At 39.4% G+C, this 23,490-nt stretch overlaps 1 long non-coding RNA gene across 4 annotated transcripts in view; it reads left to right on the forward strand.

Moving 5' to 3' along the window:
- Nucleotides 1-6,984: 6,984 nt before the first annotated feature.
- LOC311253973 overlaps nucleotides 6,985-23,490 on the forward strand; it is a 39,011-nt gene continuing 22,505 nt past the window's right edge. For 3 of the 4 annotated variants that reach the window (XR_014622112.1, XR_014622113.1, XR_014622114.1), the window contains exons 1-3: nucleotides 6,985-7,037; nucleotides 8,520-8,628; nucleotides 10,532-10,694. This is a non-coding gene — a long non-coding RNA (uncharacterized lncRNA). The remainder of the gene's footprint in view (nucleotides 7,038-8,519; nucleotides 8,629-10,531; nucleotides 10,695-23,490) is intronic. The other variant, XR_014622115.1, reaches the window with a different exon arrangement.

Genomic DNA, 23,490 nt, shown 5'->3' on the forward strand with positions numbered 1-23,490 from the left:
CCCTGCCTTGTAGGCTACGCTATTTATTAATAGAAAAATAAAAGCTCAATTTCAACAAACCAAACTGATGAACTGAAGTGACTGACAGTAAATCACACACTGTTCACTTAATTTAAATTTCCACAGAAGACAATAATTTTCACAAAACTATATCAGGTTGCAGTGTCTCATGCAGCATTTTAAGCGGGGTTACCCATTGTTTATTTTACTCCTGAAACCTGGCATCTTTTAGCTTTCACAAGTGCATCGATATCAGGTGTCACATCCTGACTGGCAGCCAATTTCAGGATGTTATTCAAGTGCTTGTGCGTGAGCCTTGAGCGCAGCTTTGTTTTATTGATGCTCATTACAGAGAAAACATGCTCAACACTTTTGCAGCAAGGGCTGTCAAGTTGGGGTGACCTGGCAAGAGATACTGATAAAATATGTCCAAGCCAGCTGCGGCAAATTTGTCCTTCAAATCTGAGTCACGAAAATGTGAAATTAACACCTTCATGACGTTAACACGTAAACACGTTTGACACCCCTGTTCTAAATCTGAAGGGAAATTTTGACACATTTGAGATCCTCTGAAAATTGTGACACCACACACAATACAGTGAAATTCTATGAAATCAGAATTATTGCTTCAGTAATATTTGGCCGATGTATGTATATGTATATATTTATGTAGCGCTTTTGTTTCTATTCTGTCTACCAGTTACTACTTAGTTATTGTAGCCTACAACAGAGTTAGGAAGTCCCTATAACAGATATATTCCTGTGTTGCAGAAGAACCTCAGCGATATTGATGAAAAATGATGGGCTCTGACTGCCATTGTTTTACATACATTCAAACTTAAACTTACACGGGGTCAAACTAGCAGTAGCAGCTACAGGTAAACAAGCCGGCTGTCGGGGGTGCGCGCGCAGCTCAGAGATGACATCTTCCAGGTCGGAGGTAGTGGGTCAACCTACAGACCGCGGATGTTGATAACAGACAGAGGGGAATAGCACTAGTAACAAAATATTGGTGAAATGAACTAGTTTTGTGGCAGATAATGCTCATAGAGGCTGCGCTTCAGTGCCCCGAACACTCCAGTCCAGTCCGGTCCAGGTTGTAAAAAAACTGTAGTTCCCCTTTAAGTAGTTTCTGTGCTTACAATAATGTTTGTGTCTTAATTGAGAAAAATAACTTTTTCTCTGATCTAAAACAGAGCTCTGAGCTGATCTCCTCTGAAGATAAGGGGTCAGGTGATTGGCAGCCCCAAAAGAATGGAACAGAAGAAGAGGATTCTGAAGAGGAGGAGGAGGAAGAGGAGGCCAGTGTGAAGCGAAGGCTTCCCCAGCTGCGAAAGAAAAGGCCTGCACCCACACCCAGGAACAGTCCGGTGAGAGCTCCAATTTAATAAAGTTGGAATTTCTCTAATCCACCCAGTCATGGCCCATAGCCATGACAATAGCATTTCATGATGATGATATGATAACAACATAAACATTTCATTTTTAAGTATGATAACTAACAACAGCAGAGCTAGGGAGAGGAAGTGTTGGTAAACCTAAATTTGGTTGAAAAAATTTCCACATTGAAGCCACTGATACATAGAAACTTGGCATTCACTATTTTGTGTTTCTGATAATATGGGGTTTTCTGTCTGTAGGAGATGACAAAAAAGGCAAAGATGGCTGCACAAGTCCCTCCCCGGGTAGGTGTACTTGTATTAGACAATCTGGCTCTATTGACGCCTTTAAATCTAAACTCAAAACTCACTTTTTTGACTTAGGCTTTAATTAGTCCTTGACATCGACTGCTAGCTTCCTCGGTGGGTCGGTCTCAGTCTCGATGAGTAATCTATAGTATTAGATTCCACATTGTCCTGAAACAAGCTATTGTTTTGAAGAAAGTTGCATAACTGACAGGGGAGGTTAGAAATGGGTCTACAGTTCGCCAATACACCTGAATCTAGAGTAGGCTTTTTAAGAAGAGGTTTAACTACAGCTAATTTAAATGACTGAGGTACATAACCTGTAACTAGAGACAGTTTGATCACGTCTAAGAAAGAATCAGAATCAGAATCCTTTATTAAGAACTTCTTTAAGCAGACTGGTTGGGACGGGGTCTAGGAGACAAGTCGATGGTTTTGACAAAGAGATCGTTGAGGTTAATTGTTGAAGCTTGATTGGAGAAAAACTGTCCAGGTATACAGCAGGTTTTACAGCTGAGTTTAAAGTTCCTGTGCACTTGACACTAACAAATCTGAAGATCAGTATTGGTGTATTTTACTTGAGAACCTGTTAGTGTTTATTTTTGATTTTTTTCTCTCAGATGAATTGGGCAGGGTGCCTGAGGAGAAGAGGACATCATGGAGACAAAGAAGTCAAAGTGGAGAGAGGGCATCCAAGGAGAAAAGGAACAGTTGGAGAAGAAGCGGGATGTCCGAGGAGAAGAGGATGACATGGAGACAAAGAAGTCAAAATGGGTTTTAACAACAGTTAAACAGTCAATGGGTTAAACAGTCAATGGGTTTTAACAAATAAGGTGCGAGTGACTTTGGAATCTTACTATAAGCATGTACTTTTACAAGTTACAATATATCTGACGAGAAAAAAAGGCAATTACACTGATTTACCGTGTGCTCCCGAATTAGAAGTCCATCTTCCTTACCAAGGTAGAGGCAAAGAGCCTTGAGAACTGCTGCCTTTTTGAGATTAACATCACTTGTAGCCTGTGTGAAGAGATTCCACCGATTAAAACATTCAGAAACACATAAATAACTGCAAAGAAATTTTCCAATATCCAACCTGTGGTAACCTACAAACATTGACTTCCAATCAGCTTTGTCAAGTTTGATCTATATAGCTCAAAAATATGTCAAACATACTGTAAAAGGTCATCCTTTTTTAATTACAAAATAGCTGAAGCGTGGCCTAGTTTTTATTTTTTTTAAAGTGAGGTATGAATATGTTTTAACTCCTGTTTATTAAGGGATATACAGTACAACCAACATCTACAGCCCGATCTTTTTATCACCACCTAAGAAAACAGGATTGAACTGGCACCTGTCTGATCACATGGCTGCATCTCTCGCCCATATGGTATTATTGCCTTAAAAAGACAATATTTCTTTAGAAATTATTTTTGCACCTTGCAAATAATCCAGGCTGTTACTGATGATGCAAACTGGGGCTTCATATGGACAATACAATTACACAGTGATTGCAATTAACATTGTATATTTAATATGCTGTTCTGTTTTAAGGGTGACTTTAACATCTGTCTATTTTCTGGCCAGAAACATCTCCCTTCTTCTGGAAAACAGATGTCAACTGGGGTAAAAGATTGTCCAACTGTACCATGAAGTTTGTCTCAAGTGGAAGTGTTGTAATCTGCTGGAATTAGGCATTTATCTGTTAGAAGTTAGAAGAGTAGCTTGCCATAGAGTTCTTCTGCCCCCAAGTGGCCAAAATAAAGAACTGCTTCCTCTACAGGAGATTTTTCTCTCTCCAAATGTTGGTTGTTTTACCGTATCAGACTTTAAATTTTAACAGGTGCACACTGAAATTGCACAATAAGAAGAGAGGAAAAGGCAAGCATGTATTTACCTCATCAGTATGAAAGAATGCAGACCATCTGGCTTTAAACTCTCTGGCTGCTGGGTTTTGCTTCACCACCTCACTGTTTCTTTGTCTGACATCATTCAAAAGTTCAACTCTCACATTTTCAAGACTTTCATCTGTGAGGGTGTGATGGACAATTTAATTTTAATTTTAATTTTAATTTTAATGAAACGCTACAGATTGGATGGTGCAGGAATCATGTTTGTGATTGCACTTACATCTCCAACCCAACGCCACAATGCAATACCACCCAAAATGAAAGCCAACCAACGCTGCTTCTTATAGGCCAGTCAGCAATCACAGACATTACCCTCGTTAATACCAAATTGAGTTGAAATGTTGAAAGTGCAAAAATTACCAGCATGGCAATTAATAGAAGCAAATAAATATAAGAATACTGTGCAAGTGGGCCTAAGTTTTCACACATTTTGTAGGATAATTTTAAAGTATAGCTTACTATTCATTTAACAGATATTTTCTTTAATTACACAGTCTTCAAAAGATTAGATTCTATGATTAAGTTTATCGATTTGAGGGTCCATCCTTTGCCCATTATCACCAAAAGTATATTTTTTATCTAGCTTTTAGGATCAACCAATCACAGCTTTTGTAATGATGACTCATACCTAGCAACGGGGTCAACCACACCTCCTCACTAAGATAGGAGTTTCTGTCCATTCCTTGCTCAGCATTGTCTGAGAATAATCTGGAATCACTCCTAAGCTAAGACTCCTTGCTAGGAATTTTTAGGTTAAGTTAGGAGCTCTCTGAGAGGATTCTCAGAATCTTTAGGAATATGGGCCCAGGTAAATATTTGTACTTAGATCTGTATCAAGACAACACAATATCAACTTCACGGTTGACCTTTCCTCCAATACAGTAATGATGACATTAGTGTTCTGTTATTTTGTCACTTTTTGAATTAAATTCTTGAGAATTTGGATAAAACTGGTTTAAACTTTGAAAAAAAACCCAAGAAGAAATCTATACTCATGTTTATAGAACAATTTCTCAACAATTAAGTACAGTAATGTAAGTAAAGTTTTATGTCATTTGTTCATAAAATATGTGTTTTTCCTGTCATAACTTAGTTTTTGTCAACACCGTTAGACACAATAGAAAATTAATCATTTCTATTTGTTTGGTCTGCTATAGATTTAACCCTTGTGTCTTCACACATGTTAAATGTTGAATATTCCTTTTTATTCAATTTTTATGCTGTGTCACATGTGCTCTTTGAAAACTCTTATGTCACAAAAGTCTTATCATTTGCATTTAATACAAAGAATAAAAGTTCTGGACATAAAAGAACACATTATTTCATTTAAAGAAACAACTACATTAATAATTTGGCTGTTTTAGAGAAACAGTTTGAAAGTATTCAAAAACACATACAAAATACTAAAGATTTTCTCCACTCAAATACATTTAACTTTGCTCATCCACTTAATTAAACAATTTGGTACAACAAATAACTTATCATGTAAATTTTACTTTCTCTCACCACTGTCAGACAGAGAAAATGATGGTGTTGACAAAAACAACAAACCTATAGGAACTTTTTTGACCTTTTTATTTTAGCAGATGTGAAGAGTTGTAGGGGGGTCGTCAGGAATATAGCTGACTATGTATTTGTCTGATTTTACTGCTAAATTATAAATGGCTTTTTCCTGTGACGCTAGTTTGGATGCCTCTTTCCTTTTATTTTATTCCAGGCTGTTAAGGACAAACGCCTAAAGACATATTCGCCATAACAAACCCCTGCTTATGGTAAATATACCATATTTCAATATATTTCCATTGCACAGTCGTGTAGATGTCAGAGTTAGATGTTAATTACTATCTGATATTATTTTGCTTCTGGATTCTTTCTCTTCAGAAAAATTGGTCAGAGATTATCAAGGCCACGTTGCAGGTGCCAACCCCACAAAGAAAATGCTGGAGAACGCTAAACAGCGTGCAATGCACATCATTCAGTTTTTGCGGTTCATGGCCAACTCAAAAATCCCAAATGTGGATTTACTCTTTCTGAAGAATTATGGAAGAGTTTGAGAGTAAGACTACACACTTTTTAAAGATTTATCTCTTGGAATTAATGTGTAATTAAAATAAAAGACATGAACTTGAAAAAAATGTTCACCAAGGTTTGTGGCTGAACTCAAAGGGCATGGATTCAAACCGAAAACACAGAAAATTTACCTCACTGATGTGAGGTGAGGTGTGATTGGATAAAAGTCTACAGTAACTGAAGGAACTTACAGCACCATGAGTGAGGAGGACTTTGCTGTCCTTCAAGACAGTATTGAGGGCAAAATAGCTCCCCTGGAAGTCAAAAGATGTCATGATCATGATAATGATATATAGGAAACATTAAGGATAGATGAAAAAAGACTTGACTTTATTGATCCCTTTGAGATGACTTCCTCAGGAAAATTGAATTTCCAGCTGCTTACAAAGTAAGGAAGCAGCACACAAGGCAGTTTGCAAACAACAACAACAACTACTCGCAAACGGGTGTATAAATATATATATACATATAAAAATAAGAAAAAAAAATGAACAATAAACTCTTAGCTAAAAATAAACAATAAACAATAAATTCTTGGTTAAAAATAGAAAGCAGAGATAAGAAGAAAATGAAAATAAATATAGAGGACTGTATATGGCATTGTGTTATTGTACAGTGGATAAATACAAGATACAGTTCAGTCACCAAACACGCTTAATTTTGTGGATTGTTACTCTTCATCTTGTGCCCTGATCAGGTTAATTAATAAGAAAGACAGATGATAAAGCTAAGATTCAACTATAATTCTCCTTGAGCATTAACATTCCAGGTCTGTCCTAATGTATACTTGTTAATTGATAGTATCAAGGATCAGGTAATACTGTATGTACTTTGCATGTACTTTGTCTGAGAGAATGTGGTAAAATGAATCCTTTGTATTTTGTTTTTTGATCTTTTGTTTGTTTCAACTCACGCTTATGCACATAAATATGTTGGATGTTTTCCTCTTATATATAAAAAATATACAAAAAAAGAAACATTTTCAGTAATGGGGGAAAGCTGAAAATTCGGTATACAACAACTGTTGCCTGGGTTCTTCATCAGTCAAAGCTTTATTGTAGAGTGGCAAAGAGAAAACCACTGTTGAAGAAAGCTCATTAAATCTCAATAGTGTTCACCCAAAGGCATGCGGGTCAACTGGAAGAAGTTTCTTTGAATACAAAAATAATATTCATTTAATTTGCTGAGTAGCACGTTACCTTTCCTTCGTTAAATCGCCATTACATTGTGACTTCCGCCGGTATGCTTTTAATGTGAAATCTGACCGGAAGTTGGCTGTCATACAACCGCCAGCGTAACAACTCCGAGCCACAGCAACAGCTCCGTGCCACCGCTGAAGTCGATGAAACAGGGTAAACAAGCTGCGTGTTCAGTAAGTATTCAGTATTTTCTTGAGATATACAGTAGCGTAATGCCATGACAGTTTGATGCGTTGTGTAGCCATTTATTTATTTACTAAAACTGTCGGCTTTCTTGTTTAAGGGTCGCTAGCCGAACACAGGTGTATCACTAATTAGCACTTGCTAGAGTTAACAGTCAGCTAATTAAGACAGTTATCAGAGTTTTCGGGTACCATGGTGGACTGACTCGTTAAAATTAAGGTCATTTGCATGTTCGGGTGTCAGTTATCTTATTTATTTTTCTTTTTTATCTGTGCCAGGGTAGGAGTATAGCGGCCATATTCATCGAGTCCATCACACCTGGTGTGGGGGGATGGGTGATTGGTTTCGCAGCACAATGCACTTGACTCAATCCAAATTTAACCTGAAGTCATGCTTATGTGGGCGACGATAATCCAACCATGTTGAAGCAGGCAGAGTTTTTAGAGCCATGCTTTTCAGACAAGGCGCAGTTAATTTCGAACGATTTTAATGTTGGTTGGTTATAGTTATTAAGCAGTGTAGCAAGCCAGGTTTTGCTTGGAATATTACTTAAAAACGTAGTGGACGTGTAACCTAAATCATGCCAGTGGAAATTAAATTCAGAGAATATATATCTTTATATCATAGAAGAAAATAATAAACGAGCAATATGTTAAATGAAGGATTTAGGGAACCTACTGTTGGAGCCATATTGCTCATATATGAAATGTTTCTGTTTGAATACTGGTATTTATGCGTTTTATTTTTATGTTTAGAATTATTATATTATTGTAGGCTACATATTTTCATGAAACAGTGTTATGCCTTGGTTAGTTGAAATGATTGTTCCCCCTATGGTTTGCTTATGGTATCATCTGTGGCTTGATGATTAATTGTCAGGTGTGTTTAAACGGGAAAGCAGGAAGTGATTTCCCTTGGACATGGACGGGGTGATCATACAGTTTTTTAACCACCGAATACCATCAGTTTACTTTCAGTTTCGTTTCATTTGTTGATTATCCATTGGTTGATCGTTTGGAATTGTGCATCCTGATTTATGGAGTTCGTTTGGGATCGCAATAAATTGCTTTGGATTAATTAAGATAGACTACTGGGCGATTGTTGGAAGGTGCGTCTGAAAAGGTTTACCCTGATCTAGACTCGACTGTACTGATTGATTTCATTACACAATAAACTCAATATTTCACAACTAAGTTTAGGCTGGATTTAACAGAAATTGAGTTGGCATAGCACAATAAAAAGAACAGAAGACCAAGTACTCTGTTGTTTGAGTCTCGTCATCAGTTTAAATGCTTCAAAAGTGGCAGGTGGAGAGAGATGGTAAAAACTGAATGTTTGCACTTCCTGTTTCTCAGTTTGCTAAGGGGAAGAGTCCATATGTTACTCAGGTAACATATTGTTTAAAACCCTGTAATCTAATTTAACTAGAAGTGATGCCTAAGCTATCTCATTTTTTATTAATTTCTTTGCAGTTTGAAATGCCACCAAGGATCAGTCTTCTTAAAGATGCCTGTCACCATGTTGTTTTAAAGACTGACAAAACATGGAGATTGGAGGTGAAGTACATCAATGCAGTGAAAGGTAAGATGGTGTTAGATTAGATTAGATTAGATTGTACTTTATTTATCCCTTGGGAAGGTTCCCTCAGGGAAATTGAGGTTCCAGCAGCATCACAAAGACCGACAGTACAGTAAAAAAGTAAAAAGAAAAGAAAAGCACACAGAGTTCAAATAGACAAAAAGTAGAAGTAAAAGCACAAAAAGAGCACAGTTGTGTGTAGGACAGGTACAGTGCAAGTATAAATATATAAATACAAAAATATAATAAATATAATAATATAAGAAAAATGGTACATTGCACAGTAGATATTGCACAGTTATTGTTGTTATTGCACAGAGATATTGTACAGTTATTGTAGTTACTGCACATTTACAGCACTACAGATCTAGGTGTTCAGGTCATGTTGAATGCACCTTCCCCACTCTCCTGCTACTCCTCCCCCTCCCACCAAGTGCAGAGTTATAGAGTTTGATGGCTCGTGGGACAAAGGAGTCTTTGAGTCTGTTTGTTTTGCACTTAGGGAGGAGCAGCCTGTTGCTGAGAATAAATGTTATTGTTGTTAGTGTTAAATGTGTTATTGTTTATCTGGCTGTCTATCTAGATGTATAGATGGACAAGTGGTGATACATTTCTTATCAGTACATATACTCCTTATCAGTTCTTTTGCTTACTATTTTCTTTTTCCAAGAATAGATTCAGAAACAGATGATGATAATTTTTTATTAATTTTTATGTTACATTATGTTGTTTCTAGAGCAGCAACAGTAAAGCTAACAGCAGGAAAAACCACTATATAAACTAATATATCACTAGAAATTAGTCAAAATGTCGGTAAAATAAATACATATTCTTGAAATCGTAATATTGAGTAAAGTTTAGAAAGGATACAGAATACAGACGTCATACAGTAACAGCCATTCATCCTGTCCTCCTCCCTCTGCTGAGGTGATGCACTGCCTGCATGTATCACCTCAGCAGCAGCTGCGTGGCTGAACCGTATACCAGCAGGGTCACCTTAATAGCTGGCAGTTGGCAGCACATCTCAATCATGCAGCCATGAAGTGAACTTAAATGTTGAAAAGGGAAAAAGCAGGAAGTGGAAGATAAAAATGATAAAAATGGATTTAAAATCCTTTATTCAAAACATGGCAAGGTACAGGAATGTGTTCTTGTGATGGATATAATAATGGATGCAATTTAATGTTTGGGTATTTCTTATAAGTGTAGGATGTACTGTACAGGAAGAACATGTGGGGGAGGCGTGTCGTCTTAAACGTGACTTGTATTGGGATGTCCTGATGTCAGCCTCCTGTATTCACCAGAGGTGGGAATTGTGGAGTCATCAAGTCATCTCCATGCCATGTATTTGTTCTGCTCAGTCACTGAACCAGGTGCATTCACTAATTAGCTCACCTTCCTGGCTGAAGAGCTGTGCTGATTGGACTCAGCTGGTTTAGTGCATGAAAAGAACAAATACAGGGCATGGAGATGATGTGATGACTCCACAATTCCCACCTCTGGTATTCACTCAGTCAGGATTAGGTGGCCCCCCTTACCAAGGTTATAAACATTTTTGCCCTCTGTTCACCATTTTGTACCCTGATGAATGCCTTTTAGGTTGAAACAGGGCAGTGTTTTATCGTTCCATAAGTAGCCATGTTTTGAACAGAGGCATTTAAATCCAACTCAAGTATTTTTGTCCTGCTCCATTGCTTTTTTTTCTCATGTTGACCCTATTCTTTAAGAGCTCCAGCATTTTATTTAGTTTGACAGTATAAAGACAGGGCATGAGCACACCACTACCACTTTTTCATAAATTCTCGTTCTTTATCTACAGTGTGTGTTTTTATACATTTAGCTACAGATCAAAAAACAATTGTAGTGGACATAATTTGTTTTTTTGTCCTTAATTTTTTTCTTACAGGACGTGGTTTATTCACCCGAGTTTCATTCTGCAAAGGATACTTTGTAGTTGAATGCAGTGGAGATTTGATTGATGATGACGAAGCCCAGAGGGGAAGAAGCTCTTACCACCCCTCATGCTCTACATTTTTGTTTGCATTCAAGTGGAGAGGGAAAACATGGTGGTAAGAGTTTCAGTTACTATACTGCTTTATAGTTATATACATTGTTAAATTTTTTCTTCAACAATATCTTTATTAGATTTTTTAACAACCCTAGAGCTGAAATGAAAGGGCAATGTACAACAATATGACAAATAGGTACCAGATCAGCCCATCCCCACAGGTCCGACCATACATTCCTACAGAGTGTGTACCAAGTCAGATTAGTAAGAATAAATACAAGCCTTCAGTATATCATAAAAGAAAGAAAGAAAGAAACAAACAAACAAACATATATAGCCTAAAACACAACTGTTGCAGAGAGGGATTAAATGGCAGGGAGAGGTAGAAAAAAAAATTAAGACAAATAAAAATAAAGCTAGAAACAGCACCAAATGATGAATAAGCATGTTTAACAATCACATGACATTGTTTAAATATAAGAGGATTACTGTATTGTGGACTCCGTGTCCACATATGGTAGAAAACCACCCCAGATCTTTTGGAACTCTCCAGGTTTACCCTTCAAATTATACATAGTCTTTTCACCTGGTATGCATGATGCTAATACATCTTTCCAATGCATAGCTATACATTTGTTGGCTGTAATAAGGGCAATTCTAATAAATTTGAGTTGGTTTTTATTGACTTTCAACATAGATGTGTCACCCAGGAGAATTACTCTTAGCTCTGCGGGGATGGTTAGTCCTGTAATATCATTAAGCACTTTGACTATAGACATTTTATGTAGTCTGTCAGGGGTATAGTATGTTCTATGAATAAGATTGTATTGTGTAATTTTATGTCTAGAGTTAAAAGAAAAACACTGACTACTAGTACACAATGATCCCCTTCTTCAAAATTACACTCCAGGTCTTCTTCCTGTTTACATTTCACTCTTAGCTCTTCCCAACCTCTAATCTGAGAAATTCCTGAGTAAGAGTAGTATATTTACGCTGCCTGTGACGCATACCGGGACTTCTGTGAGATCGAAAGCTGTTGTTTACTGTGTCTCTCTCTTTCTCTATCCATCTTGGCTGTTTTTCTTCGATTTCTGAGTATTTCATAGTCAAACTGGTTTTGTACTGCAGCTAACGTTAGACTTTATAACTTGTACGTACTTTGTCGAACCGCTTTTCTGTTACTGGGTAGTCTGTTACTGCCCGGTTAGCTTCCTAGGCTTAGCCTAGCTCACTGCTTTTTGCCTTTCACCGCAGTCGACACAGCCTCGACAAACAAGTGTTACGATGGCTTGTGCTGACTGTTCTGCAGTTGCAGATAGGGTGTCTCTATTAGAGAGACGTGTCCGTGAGCTAGAACAGCTTCTCTCAGTTAGAAACACGGGCACTGCAGATAGTGTTAGCCCCAGGCCTGATAGCAGGTCGGCAGCTGCTGTGGAATTTGTCCCTGCTCGGTCGCGGCGTGGAAGGTACAGGAGCAAGCCACTGGTTGTGTGGTCTGTGTGGTCTGAGAGCAGATGGCCTTCATCCTACTGGAGTCGGCGCTGCTGCTTTGTCTAGCAATATAGACAGGTGTTTGATGCAGGTTTGACATCAGGGATGTAGCATTCGGCAGGTCACAGGTGACTAGAGAGCCTGCTAGCGATACAGTCAATGCTGGTGTGGAGTCTAGTTAACATGGTTAGTCAGGGACATAGTGCAGAGTACCAGACTGATACCCTAGTTTGCAACATTGAGACTGTCACCTTCCCTCGCCACTCTCTCATTGAATCATGCTCCAAATATGTAAACCACTAGGGGTGTCAACATTTACAATTTTTTCTACACGTGTACACGGGGCTTCTAACCGACGTGTACCCGGTTACACGTCTGAGATTTATGATCTCTTTCTATCGCAGTTGCCTCCATTCAACCGCCTCCTAATCCCATTAAATCAAAGCCATTCCAGTAGTTATCAGACAAAAACGTTTATTCAACGTTATTCTGTTATTCTTAACCCTGTTAAAAGGGCTTTTTTGGGGCAAGTTTTTCCTCACTCGAATCGAGGGTCGAAGGACAGAGGGTGTCGTCTCTGTACAGATTGTAAAGCCCTCTGAGGCAAACTGTGATTTGTGAATTTGGGCTATACAAATAAAATTTGATTTGATTTGATTCTTGTAGACCTATTTCAAATAGGTACTAAATTAAAGCCAACATAACAGATAAATCACAGAGCTTCATTTAACATTTTAAGGCTTAGGCCTACTTATGACAGAAAGTAAAATGAGTTGAAAATAAAATCTATCATTTTGACAGAAAAGAAAACGTGAGTGAAAGCTGAAAAAGGTTTAACCTTCTTCTTTAATCATTGTTTTAACTATTTCTCACAGTTGTACAATTTGTTTTTAAACTTATAGTTCAAACTGCATCCCTCTCTCACAACGGAAGCTGCCTCTGAATTTTAATACGTCTCATAGTAAAAGTAATCTGGAATTGGCGATAGAAAGAAACTAAAAAAGAAGCCAAAGTATGCTGAAGTGAGAGGAAAAAACTTCACCTTTATATCCACAAAGCTAAAAAAGTAGAGGGGGAATCTCACAATTATTCACTAAAACTGTGTTTTTTTCCTCCTCTTTAGACGCGAGGATATGTGATCAGGTCGTAAAAAGCCGACACAGAACACCAACCAACAATATAATGTATACAACAACACGTAACAATAAAGGCTAAAATAACAAGCCATTACAGTTTTTTTCGATTGCTAAGAAGCATTGGTTGAAACTGAAGCGACATGTTCAAAACTCTTAACACAGTCTGCATTTCCATTTGCAGCTCAGCTCAACAGTTAATCTCATGCCCAAAAGTGTGTCTCACCAACAAAACACTTCATACTTGTCTCAAGAGAAGCTCATTAGCACATTGTCTCACTTTGGAAACATACACAATCACTCTTAACAAACGGAACGACAAAATACTAACAACAAAGAACATTACGTCAAATACATCTTATATTTCAAGTTTGAATGATTTTTGTCAGGTAAATCAGTATTTTATATAGGATCTTTTGCACTTTAATGGTTCTAAATTATAGTATATGCTGTAATATATTGCAACAACACTGAATCAGGAATGCAGAGATTTATTCAAGAACATTTGTGCTTTTGCATAAGTACTTCAGGACCATACAAAAAATAAAGATTACGTAAACAGAATAATGCAGAATCTCAGAATTCCAGGGGTAGAATAAAAAATAAAGTAAGAGATAAAACTAAACTCCTTCCTCTCCTGGCTGCTCTTCTCTCTCTACCAACTTCGCCCGCTGCTCTTTGATCCATACTTGCACAGGAAAAAGAATCAGAAGCCACTCCTTTTGTATATGCTGTTATGGCTACTCTTGCATTCAAAAAAGGTCAAATATAATATATATATCCTGAGTCATCCTTATCATTAGCATTATTTTATACCATTACCATATACCATTTTCCAAATAATTAATACAAAGAATCAATAGGCTCCAACATCCCGGCCCCTAATTGTTGGCTTTAGCAAAACAATTACATAAATAAGATTCAAAAGGAACCAAAATAGAACAATTACACAAGGGAAATTAATTATGCTCTTTAAATTCAAAGTCCATTCAGTTACTTGATGATGACTATCTGTCTTCTCAAAGTTCATAATCGTGTCAGAATATCTGAAACAGTCCATAGTGAAGGCTGGAAAATCACGGCCTCTCTCCATTTATCCTGCTGCCTCCATTAGAAGACAGAGCTTATCTATTGGCCGTTGAATCGCACTGCTTTTGGTTTTAACCAAAACACTTCTCACAAAGCCCTTGGCATCTGGAAATGTCTTTACAACACGGCCCATAATCCATGAGTTCCTTGGTGCTGTGTTATCAACAATGATGACCAGATCTCCAGGACTCAAGTTCCTTTTTATGCTCTTCCACTTGCTTCTTTCTTGCATGAGCGGAAGATACTCTTTTGTCCACCGCCTCCAGAAGAGATCTGCAAGGTACTGTGCTTGTCTCCACCTCTTCCTTGAATAATGATCTTTTTTTTCAAAGACTCCTGGTGGCATAGTTGTTTTCGCTTTCAGTTGGAGCAAATGGTTTGGGGTTAGTGGTTCCAAATCATTGGGTTCACTTGACACTGTAGTTATCGGTCGGTCATTCAGGATGGCTTCTACCTCACACAGTGCTGTTGATAGAGTTTCATCGTCCAGCGTTTGTTGTTTTAGAACAGATGTGAGGATCTTTTTGACTAGTCTGATCAGTCTTTCCCAGACTCCGCCGTGGTGGGCTCCCAAAGGAGGGTTAAAAGTCCATTTTACTCCCTCTGTTAAAAGGGTGTTTTGAATCTTCTGATGATTCAGCTCTTTCAAAGCTTCTTGTAGTTCCCTTTGGGCCCCGACAAAGTTTGTCCCACAGTCCGTCCTGATACTTACAACTGCTCCTCTCCTGCAGATGAATCTGCGTATAGCATTTATGCGTGAGTCTGTGGTTAGGAAGTTTGCCATCTCCAGGTGGATAGCTCGACTCACCAGGCAGGTGAAGATGACCCCCCACCGTTTCACCTGAGCGCGGCCCCTCTTCACTTCAATGGGACCAAAGTAGTCAATGCCAACGTGACTAAAAGGAGGAAGGTCTGGATACAAACGATCCTCAGGAAGATCTGCCATTTTCTGTTCTCCAGGTCTTGCCTGCATGCGTCTGCAAAATACACAGTTTCTGATGATTTTCCTGGCTAAGGAGTTTGCATGAGGGAGCCAAAACCTTTGACCTAGCCTGGAAAGCATATGGCTTCTTCCTGAGTGCCCAACTTGATGATGGATATGTTGTAGGATGAGGCTAGATATGTGAGAACCTTTAGGGAGAATAATTGGATTTTTCTGGTGCACTGGCATTGCACTTTTGTTTATTCTACCTCCTACTCTCAAGATGCCATTATCAAGAATTGGATCCAGTTTGCGGATGGTGCTTCTTGAAAGGACGGGTTTGCCATGTTCCAGGTAAGTAAATTCATGGCTGAAGTAGCGTCTTTCCTCAAAACGAATGATAGCCCTCTCTGCCTCTTGCATATCCTTCACTGATAGGTTTTGCGTTCCGTGCTCATCTTTCAGTTTTTTGTTCCTCTCTGAAGATACGTGTGTCTGACTCCTTCTTAGCTGACTTAGCAGTTTAAGTAGTTTTTTCACCTTCAATATCCAGGCTACAGACCTCTGAAGTCGGTTCCATGATGAGTGATACTTGATTAATGTGCATATCGGATGTTGGTTTTCAATCCTCACAGTTAACTGTGATCTCCTTTTCCACACTGTTAACTGTGACCTCCTTTTTCACCTCAGGGTCATTTGCTGATATCTCTCCTAGACCTTGTGTGATCTTTGGCCATGTCTTTTTTTCTCTGACCAGGTATTCAGGACCTCTCAGCCATCTTGATCTTAAGATTCCACGTGCAATCCTTGTGATGCTTCGTCAGCTGGATTGTCTCTTGAATTTATGTATCTCCACTGGCTTGTGTGACAGAGATCATGGATCATTGCAACTCTGTTGGATACAAATGTATGAAATCTCTTTGTTTGATTCTGAATATACTTCAATACAGATGTACTATCTGTCCAGAAAGTTGAATCTGTGAGTGAAACGCATGTAACTGAATTAATTCCCCGATCCATCTCTGCCAGGGCATTGCAGATTCCTGTGGAATAACTTGATCCCATCCGTACCTGGATTTGCAGAGCTCTTGTAGTAGTTGTTTGGCTTTCAGGATGAAAGGAGAGAGAAAACCTAATGGGTCATAAACTGGACTTACTGTGGAGAGTATACCTCTTCTGGTTGCAGGCCGGCTGTTGACAGTTACTTTAAAGCTGAAGGTGTCACTGTGGGTGTTCCAGTGGATTCCAAGTGCAGGCTCGACTGTGATTTGTTCTTTCAGCTTTTCTTTATCCAGGTCCAATTCCTTGACTGCCTTTGCTCTGTGATGCTCAGGAATGCTTGCTAAAACCTAACAGTTATTGCTGACCCATTTTGTCAATGTGAAACCTCCCTGATCGCAGGCTTTAGTGAGATCTTTGACAAGCTTTATAGCTCGGTCTGCTGTTGCCACAGATCGGAGGCAATCGTCCACATAAAAGTTAGTTTTGATGGTTTTCATAACTTCATCAGAGTAATGCTTCTGGTTGTCATCAGCAGATTGACCCAGGGCAAAATTAGCAATGCTCGGGGATGATACAGCGCCAAAGAGGTGAACTTTCATCATGTAAACATCAAGCGGTTTGCTGATATCACCCTCTGGCCACCACAAAAGAAAAGTCTCTGTCCTTTTCATCAACATGTACTTGATAAAACATTGCCTCAATGTCTGCCATAACTGCAATTTGTTTTTGGCGAAACCTTAATAGCACCCCGATGCGGGTGTTTGTTAAGTCTGGACCTTGGAGGGGCTCCTTATTCAGAGACGTTCCTTGAAATGAGGATGTACAGTCAAACACCACCCTCAGTTTGAGTTTTGGCTTGCAGTAGACGCCATGATATGGGATATACCAGACCCGTCCATCCCCTCTGCGAAGCTGCTGAGGTGGAACCTTCTCTGCATAACCCTTTTTGAGAATGTCCTCCATGAAGGACGTGTATTCCTCGGCATACATCTTATCCTTCTTAAATTTTTTCATAAGGTGCAGTGTGCGTTCCTTTACCATATCATAGTTATCAGGCATGACCTTGTCTTTATCCCGGACAGGCAGTGGTAAATGACAGTGGCCATCTTTAAGGACTGCTGAGCTGGAAGCAATCTCCATAAAACGTTTATCCTCAACTGACATCTCAATTTTCTCCTCATACATGTTCTCAGAGAAATCCTGGTTATATTGTCTGATGGGTAGATCCTTCAACTCAACAACAGAGATTTTGTTACTTGACACTGCAATGGGCCCAGCATGTTCTGCAGGACTATTAACACTGAGTGGTCCAGTTACCACCCATCCCAGTAAGCTTTGGACTGCATATGGTCCATTATCATGACTGTTTATTATTTTCCATGGCTCCATTGCTCGAGGAACATCAGTCCCAATGAGGAGTTCAATGTCTGCCTCAATTTCCTTTAACTGAGATAAGGCCACCTCTCCAAATCAGCTTCTGTGATTATGTTTTCCTTTGAGACAGGGATTTTGTTCTGCGTGTAAACTTTCGGCAGGTCCAGATATGTGCAGCCCTCCAAGTCTCCCACCTCCAGTCCTCTGACCTCATAGGTCCCTGCAGGGTTTTCCTGTCCCATTGTTCGCAAAAGTATCTCTGTTTTGCGTCCTTTCGCATTCAACAGGTTCATTAGATTTTCTGTGCAAAATGTTGCTGTGCTGCCTGGATCGAGGAAGGCATAGGTCTGAATATACCTGCTCCCTTTTGCCACCTTAACTCTGACTGGAACAATCGCAAGTGCACAGTCTCTCCCGGCCCCAGTTCCATCACCTGCTGAAACGAGCACTGCTTATGGGGTTATCTTCTGTCTCAGCAGTGGCTTTTGGTTGATTTTCCTGTTTTGGGCCTTTTGCACTTTGAATATGAAGTACAGTAGGATGTTTCATTTGACAAACTTGACACATTAATCTTCTTTTTTGCTTAGATGACCTTTTAGTAGGCAACCAAAGCAGTATCCATGGCTTCTTAAGAATTCAACCTTGTTGTCATGTGACTGTGTTTTGAATTGTGGGCGGTCGATCAGAGTGCGTTTTACAGCGCATCCTGCTTTCTCTGTATTCACTGCTACTGAAGTAGCGAAGCTGCTGTTTTTGCCTCTTATTAATTTTGGTTCATTTTTACTTCTTGGGATAGACTTTTTTGTTGTCATTTGGTCTTGAATGTCCCGAACAACGGATCCAAAAGCATCTTAGAATGTTTTTCCACAAAATCCACAAGGTGCTGAAATCTGATTCTCCTGCCAGTTCTCTGTTGTGTCTCATAGGCTGTGGTTCGCCACCTTTCCCGGAGTTTGTAGGGTAGTTTGGATGCTATTCGCCTTAGGTTTGATGGGATCTCGAGTTCCTCTAAATACTGTAAATCTTGCATTACATTACAACATGCTCTCAAATACATTGCATATGCATGCAGCGTTTTCCCATCCTCGGCTTTAATCGCTGTCCAGTTCAAGGCTTTTTCCAGGTAAGCTCCAGAAACTTTCATTTCATTCCCAAAGTGCTCTTTTAAGAGGTGTCTTGCTTCACTATAGCCCCTGCTCCCATCCATGTGCAAGTCTCTTGGTAAACCAGAGATAAACTGCTCAAGATAGTAGAGTCTGTCCTGATTATTTTTAGTCTTGTCTTCAATCCAAGTGTTCAAATGCATGGATAAAAGACTGATATGCCAATGGGTTACCATCAAACACAGAAATCTCTCTTGCAGGTAACAGACAGGTTTTGCTGTGAGACAATGAGTTCTGCTAAGTCATTTGTCTTTGTCTTTGAATAACCACATCCAAGTTATCATGAGCAGCATTAGTTATGGTGTGATTATGATTTGCAGTTTCGTTTTTATGTTTTTCAGTTAAATTCTTGTTTTGAGGTTTATTTTCTGGTGTGTTGGTACCCCTTGTAGGTGGAGGTCTGTGGAGACTTAAGATGGTTTGGTGAAGTGGAGTTTTGGGTATTGCACCTAACTGTGCAAATTCTACATTGCTCTCCATTGTTTCTGGTTCATGGTGAGAGTCATAATACTCCTTCATGCCATCACCCAGAGCTTCCTGATCCACCTCATCACTTTGAAGGATTTTTATTTTAGCAGTTGATGCTGCGAGGTCTGCTTCCAGCTCCATTTGCTCCATCTTTGATTTCAGTTTTGTTTCCTCCAGTTGCAAAGTGTGTTTTTCTTTCAATGCAGCAGCTCGAGCCATCACAGCAGCTTGTTCCGCTTTGGCCTTTTTTAACTCTGAGGAGACTGAGGAAGATCTGGAGGTTGATGATCCAGTGGAAGTGGAAGACTTTGATTTGTGTGACACATTTGATATGCTGTCCAGTGGTCCAACTTTTGATTGTGCAATTTCTCTTTTCCATGTTTCAACATCTTTCATGAAGTAATTCAGGTTAGTTATTCTGGGTTCATACCAGTCATAATAATCATTTTCCTTTTCCTCCTCTGATAAGAGCTCTTGCACAGATTTGTGAGCATTTTTAAATTCATCCACAGCTCCTTTAAACGCTTCAAATGTGTCATTGACTTTATCAACATTTCCAACGTCAGTCATCAAAGCCTTTATTTCATTTGTCCTCCTCGTGCATGCTCCCAATCTGCCTCTGCGCGAAGCAATGCGCGATTTCAACATGTCCTCAGACTCAGTTGCGGTCTCAGGTGTGTCAGACATCATCACAAATAACCACACAAATTCCTTTAATTTCCGTTAAGTTCATTCTTAAACATCATTCCAACGTCCCCGTTTTATTGCAATCCACATCCACAATCCACAACTTTGCCTTCCATAGTGTTCGATTGTTTCTTTGTAGCGCAACGGCGCATTCGTTCATAGAGTCGATCAGCTGATTTTAGTCACGGCCCGCCGGCTGCTTTCTTCATCTGTCGGCGAGTGATCCGCCGACTTTCCACTTTCCTTCCTTGCATTCAAAAAAGGTAAAAAAAACCCTAGTTTCTGAGGAGGAGGTCCACGACTCACTTAATAATAAGCACTCGCGGAGATGTTTCCAGTTTCAACAAAAAGTTTTGAATTTATTTACATAAACAGAAATATTCTCCGGGTTGACTTCAGACAATGAGCAAATAAAAAACGTAATTTAGTGGTTGATAAACTGTTTCACTCCTCACTCCTTCAACACAAAAAACAGACAAAAGCACAAACCAGCTGTCCTCTCTCCCTAATCACAGGAGGAGGATGGCCTGACTAGGAGGAGGGACCTGAGCAGCAAAACGATCATAAATAATAGTTCATGTACAATATACATCCTGAATAGTCATCCTTATCATTAGCATTATTTTATACCATTACCATATACCATTTTCCAAATAATTAATACAAAGAATCAATAGGCTCCAACATATGCTTTCTAATGAGGCCAAACGCAGTGAGACAGTTAAGCCCACATGCATTTCTGTTTTGCAGACTGTGTTAAGAGTTTTGAACATGTCGCTTCAGTTTCGACCAATGCATCTTAGCAATCGAAAAAAACTAACAGTTTTTGTTTTCAGCAGGACGACATTTGCGCATGGAGAAGATGAGCGCCGCGCTCTTCTCAAGTCCTCCGCAGCCTATTCTACACAGCAGCTGTCTTGCCTTTAAGTGGTCTCGCTGGTCTGAAAAACACAAATAGCTGTGGCCGCGGGTTTTTTTTATATATCACAGAACATTGTGCCCTATGCATCTATTGTGTATGCGGATAACTGCACTAGTGGGAACATTTAATTGTATAGTTAGTTAATGTTTTTATCTGAAGCTTTTAGGCAACATTATCACCCCTAAAAATACTATAGGCCTATATATTGGTGAGAAATAAACGAGGAGGAAAAATGACGCGTAAACTTTTCTAAACGGTTATGATTTATTATCCGCGTACCCGTTTACACGTGTAGATGTTGACACCCCTATAAACCACAATAATTTAATCTTGATCTCCACCTCTGACAGTGGGGAAATGTCTTAGCAAGCACCTTACACAGTCTCACATAATAAAATACCAAAGCTAATCACAATGGCATCCCGGCATCCCGTCATCCCTACCTGCATAGGCAGCCAAATCTAACTACTAAAAGGTACCTTGTTCCAATTCCTTGGCTTTATTAATATTAGATCACTGTCAACCAAAGCCTTACTGATTAATGATTTGATTACTGATCATAAGCTGGACATGATTGGCTTATGTGAAACATGGCTGAAATCTAATACTTTTCTGCCATTAAATGAAGCCTCCCCTCCTGATTATAACTATGCCCATGTTGCTCGGGCCTCTAAACAGGGAGGAGGCGTTGCTCTAATCTACATCTATCTATTTTCAGTTTAAGCTCCAACCAGGAAATTAAATTTACTTCTTTTGAGGCCCTGGTGTTAAAACCATCTCCATCAAGTAGTAACAGGCTTTCCCCTGGTGGTAATCTACAGACCTCCAGGGCCTTATTCCCAGTTCCTAGAAGAATTCGGTGAATTTATTGCAGATCTTGTAACTAGTTCAGATAAGATCCTAATTATTGGGGATTTCAATATCCACTTAAATAAGCCTTCTGACTCTCCTAGTCAGTACTTCTCAAATGGTGGGGGGCGCGGTGAGGTGTCGGGGGGGCGTGAGAGGCAGGTCAGGACTTTCATTTCATTTTCATTTTCCACTGTCATTATTAGTAGCCCCATTCACACTGCTGTTTGCATGCGGGGATCCTGCGCCAATTCTCCCCATCTGCCTCTGTGTGAAAGTTTCAGATGCGGCGAGGGGTGAAATTTCCCTCTGCCTCTGATGCTCCTACGGAGGTATCAGAGGCACAGTATTGGCGAACCGAACCAGTGTGAGCAGATAAGCCGACGGTGGGGAGCGGGGGGTTGTCGATCTGATGGTGTTCACTGTGTGATAACTAAACAGGTCCGACACTCAATAAAATATAGAGAAATGTCCCACAAAGCAATGTTACAGGACCAAACAACAGTAACGTGGTAACTGGTCGTGTCTTTGGCAACTTATGAGGAAAAAAATACAGCAATTATATGTGGAAAAGTGTCTGTCAGCCTGTCGGTCCAACCGACTCTTCGTCACATTTCTGCCCGAAAAACGGCGTCTGTCCCCGGCAAAAAACTTTAACTCGGCAAGTGTTTGTCGCGGTGAAAAACATCACTGCTAAGTCAGCCCTACTGACCGAGACTTCAGTGATCTTTCCTCCATAAAACAGCCTCCCTCCCTGCGAGTGACAGACGGCGTCCCGTTTACTGATGGTGATTATGTATGAGAAAAATGTAACTTTGTCATTTTCCAGGATGTTTGGTGGGTCAGGATCCCACATTAACTGCATCCATATGATGATAAGTGTGTACATGTTTAGATTTGTCAGTGCATAGTAAAATAACGTTTAAAAAAAAGCAATATTGTTGCAAATGTTGCACAAAAAAAATTAAAAAGTCCTTTTTGAAAAGGAATAAGCTGATGAAGCTGACAAGTGACCAATGTTTACAGTTTAAAGTTTTGAATGTTAATGTGTTAAGTCTATAAAAATGCACATCCCAGTGAATCATTTGCGCTTTTTTCTCTGTTTTGAGAATCACAGTCTTGTTTAAATGTTACAAATTGAGTTAATAAACTAAACTTGGAAATTGTTTGAAGTTGTTGCAGATGTTAACAGATGAGATGAGATGCAGATGTTTTTAATCTATTTTGATAATCAGGTGATTGTATGCAGAATGCTGGTGCCAGCAACTCATACAGTGGTTTATACAGATAAATGAATAATTATTATCAGGTTCTCAATAATATTTCAATTCAGGGGGGGTGTGAAAAAATTTCTGTCCTCTAGGGGGGGCATGACAGAAAATAGTTGAGAACCACTGCTCTAAGTAAAGCTTTTTTGGGTCTGCTCGATATGTCTAGCTTTACTCAGCTCGTTCATGAACCTACTCATTCCAGTGGTAACACTCTGGATTTGATTCTTTCCCATGGATTAGATGCGTCAGCCCTGAATGTTGCTTCCGTCTCCTCTGCTGTGTCGGACCACTCTCTTATTACATTTGAAGCGTCATTAGCCTGTCCCTGTATCAATGACACAAATGTTTCCACCTCTCGTCATATCAGCCCGGCAATCATAGCGACACTCTGTGATAAATTGGCTGGGGTCCTGGCCCCTTTTGCGATTGCGACAAAGCCTGTGGAAAAATTCACCAATTAAGTTAACTCGGTAATCGTTTCTCTCC

The sequence above is a fragment of the Pagrus pagrus genome (genome assembly GCF_965226575.1).
Source record: "Pagrus pagrus genome assembly, contig: HAP1_SCAFFOLD_99, whole genome shotgun sequence".
NCBI lineage: Eukaryota > Metazoa > Chordata > Actinopteri > Spariformes > Sparidae > Pagrus > Pagrus pagrus.